The 3948-nt window shown below is 37.1% G+C and overlaps 1 protein-coding gene across 1 annotated transcript in view; it reads right to left on the bottom strand.

Moving 5' to 3' along the window:
• Positions 1 to 181, bottom strand: part of LOC136848985 (serine-rich adhesin for platelets-like) — a 118021-nt gene extending 117840 nt beyond the window's left edge. Inside the window, exon 1 of the mRNA XM_067121796.1 lies at positions 1 to 181. This exon is cut by the window's left edge and continues 28 nt beyond it. The gene's annotated coding sequence lies outside the window, so the exon portion shown is untranslated.
• Between the last annotated feature and the right edge of the window lie 3767 nt (positions 182 to 3948).

Here is a 3948-nt window from a genome sequence, read left to right as displayed (position 1 = left end):
CATCACAGCAGGCCAGAGAATTCCCGTTTGCTTCGTCTCTCTCTTCTAACAAACTCGCGAGACGCAATCGTTCAAATTTCTCCCTCATAAGAGTGGTGCTTCTCTTGCTTACGGCAATGGAATTGCGTGAATGCACTACGCGGTAAGAAAATCCGAAAAGGAAATGCGTCACAGAGCACTGGGTTATCACTTGAACCAGAGACATTTACTAATGACAAACAGTGTTGCCAGATGCCGTTGTCAATATTTCTGTAGATTTTGTTCATTTTTTTTCTGTAGATTTAATGAAGAAGAAGGCGAAGAATTAAATTTCTATAGACTACTCATACTTTCTTTATTTGCATCTAATACAAACATTTGAAATTACTGATACATCATTGCAAAAATTGCATAAATTTGATCCTTTTACATATACAGAAACATTTACTACACACATACAGTGTTGCCAGATGCCCTTGGCAAAATTTCTGTAGATTTTGTTCATTTTTTTCTGTAGATTTAATGAAATTTCTGTAGACTACTCATACTTACTTTATTTGCTATCCAATACAAACATTTGAAATTACTGATACATAACTGCAAGAACTGCATAAATCTGATCCTCTTACATGTACAGAAACACTTTAACATAACTTTGGAAAGTTATGTGAAATGCTGCAACACAATCTAGGTAATGCCTATCCATAAATTTGCATAAATAATATAAATGTTAGTCCTTCTACCGGACACACTTCACCATAATTTTAGAAATTGATAATGCAACAGTGCAAAACAGTTTAGGCCTACAAAGAATGACAATAATGAAAATAAATATTCAATGCTTATGAACAATTCTGGCTATACCTCTTAATGATATAGGTACTTTGCAAGTTATTACAAAAACAAAAATATTAGTTCACCTATTGTACTTTGCACTCATAATTACTACACTCTTCTGGGAGATATGTTGCTGATTAGCATACTAACCCTCATCACTTTCCTCAGTATCCTTAGCAATGCCCTTTCTTATACATGCTGCTATTAAATTTATCTAGTAATGACTTACCTACTGGTGGGTTATAACACGTGCTATTACTTATAATTCTTTTCGTGTGCAACACTCCGTTGATGGTTTCTGTGGCTAACATATTCCTCAATTTAGTTTTCAGCCTATTCATATTTCTACGGACTCGCCATAGCCCATAAGAAAGGCATTCTCTGACTCCCAGTTTTGTGAAATTAAGTCTCGTTCATTTTTACTCTATCAGAAACTTAGCAGGGTTGCTGACACATTTCCTGTGTAGTTTATAAAACACGCAGAGGACTCTATTCAGAAATTCTATAAATTAAATATCAGAGTGAACGATATAATGCTTGTAATCCAGAACGCGGAATCATTATTCACAAAGGTTCCTGTAAACGACATCCTGAATTTCATAAGGGAAAAATCAAATCCTTACGAAGACCTATTTCCTCTGGGCAGTGAGAAAAAGTTAAATTAATCAAGATCCTTGTAACCAATAACATGCCCTCTTTTAACTGAAAGGTTTACAAAGATTTGAATGTGGTCACCATGCACAACAGGAAGTTCAAAATTAAGCATGGTGACTTTGTCACAATGCACAACAGGAATTTCAAACCAACCAACTTCTAACTTAGGTTAGAACTGCAAGGTTGATAGTTTTCGTGTTGCTAGCACTTAATGGGAAGTTAGATATGGAACTTGAAAAATAGGATAGGCTAGAATAGGGTAGAGAACGTGCTAACTTTATAGTTGCGCAAGTCTATCTCTTAAGGATGCTGGGAATAGACTGGGGTGAAAAAAAAAAAACGCTATTGTCAGATCTAGGGAGACATTTGTCAGTGCAAGTTATTAATAGCAGAGGTCTTGATGTTAAGGAATTTTTTTGACAGATGTCATGGACTTGTCAGGTATTCTAATAGGCTGGTTGATAGTGAAAATTGTTATTCAAATTTGGGCAGTCTTGTTGATATTGTCATTCCGTCAACGCGCTCAGCACCTCCACCCTCTCCCCTCTTACTCTTAAAGCAAAGCTTTCATGCAGGCAGCAAATTTTTAGTAGTGATATGTCCCGAGAGCGGTTATTGCTTATGACTATAAATTGGAAGTTACTGTGACTGTCGATGGTTACTACAACACAGGCTTTAGCGTTGGTCCTATGTATCGGGTGATGCGATAGAATTGCGGGTTATTTGCATAATGTATTTAATTAGCTGGTGGCCTTGTCTATGGCTCCAAAGTTTTTGAATGTTAAAATTCCTCAAAGGATTTCGTCAGGATGGGGGTTGTGCTTCTGGCCCCTAGTTTTGTCAATCTCTTGGTAATACTTGGTTTTAGAATTGCAAGTAAACTGGGTTCGCTTTAGAACTGAGAGCGCCAGGACAAAAACTTAAGAAAATCCGTCTTCGTTTTATCCTGGCTATACGATCCGCAAACTTCGGATAGCTAAGGTTAGTCACGTAATTCTGGCTTTACATCTGGTTTTTGTTGTTTGTGCCCCGCCACGAAACATCATCATTCTTCAATATCCTGTCAACAAAATGAAAGCCAGAAAATATCAAGCACGTTTTTCGTCGGTTTGTTTCTGAGATATTTCCTTCCACGGCCGAGTAAATAACTAATGCTGATAACTACTGTCGATTATTAACCAGTTAACTACTGAGTTATCCGCCAACCGATTACAGAATTATAACCACGTGAAAACGTGTCCTAAAGCACTTCTGCCTCTTTTTCCTTACTGTGATTCGCCCAAATGATTGGTGCCAATTTGCAGGATTTTGATATTTTGGTCGCCCAGACGATATAATGAGTAGTCGCCCAAATGATATATTGACTAATGCCCAAATTCGCCCAGATGAAATGCGCCCGAAAAAAAGGTTACATTAAGTTATGGTGGACGGTAACAAAATCACAGGAATAATCACAGAAAAGTCATAATTTTATGGCAAAGTTCAGTTTTGTGATAAAAATCAGTAGAACAAATTATATTGCGTAAAATTTTTGTATATTTTTTCTGCAAATGTTCTGATGTATAAAATACAAAGAACTGAGTAAGTTCATAGGATTACACCCAAGATCAATATGAAGCAAGCAAAAATATTGCAATGATATACTTGATAATTACCGCAAATGAAAGCTGATTCCTTGCGATGCACCAAAACCAATGATGATGATAAAATAAACATTTTTGTGGATGAAACCTTTTAAGTACGTCTGGAATAAAGCCACATGTACTGAAAGTATCAGTAAAGTATATTGTCATGTGAATGTGTCTTCATTCTGATTATTTCAGGGATGTATGTACACAGCAAAAGTAAGCTATAGTTACTTATTGTCCCTTACTTGACTTAGACAGCAGAGAGGATTAGCGTGTCCAGGTGGCAGAGTATGGACAGCAATTATAGGCTTATAAGATCACCGCATTTTGTAAACACGTTAACTTATTTTACGTATATAGGTGAATTTGCTCGCTGTAGATAAAACCCTTACTGCTGTCCGTTGCTGAAATTATAAACAATGTGACGACAGACAGATCCGCATAACCCTGCCTTTAGGCTGAATATAGATTCGTGTGTACTTCATGCTTCTAGGAATTTCACACCGTTAGCTATGTATAAATGTATTGGTCAGTATTGTAAAAATACAGATTTTGCAGGTGTGTGCGGTTAGCGGGGAAATATTAATTTGGTTTTGATTCAACACGTTCCAACAAAGAAATGCAGTGGCCTGGACTAGGTTGGGGGAGGGAGGGAGGGAGGGAGGGACGAAAAAACGCCTTTCAGGGGCATCGGAAATAAGGAAAACAGCAACCGCAGACATCTAGTTTTTAAATATGTAAAAAAAATAAGCAAAACCTCAATTCCTAATGTCCAAATTCAACAGGTACGTTCCCCGAACAAGAGCTTGCTTTTGCGTCATACACGCTTTCCTCGACACACTCGAATGAC

This window comes from Macrobrachium rosenbergii, chromosome 20 (genome assembly GCF_040412425.1).
Source record: "Macrobrachium rosenbergii isolate ZJJX-2024 chromosome 20, ASM4041242v1, whole genome shotgun sequence".
Classification (NCBI taxonomy): Eukaryota; Metazoa; Arthropoda; class Malacostraca; order Decapoda; family Palaemonidae; genus Macrobrachium; species Macrobrachium rosenbergii.
The sequence above is the reverse complement of the archived record's forward strand: the minus strand, read 5'-3'. Positions and strand labels throughout refer to the sequence as shown.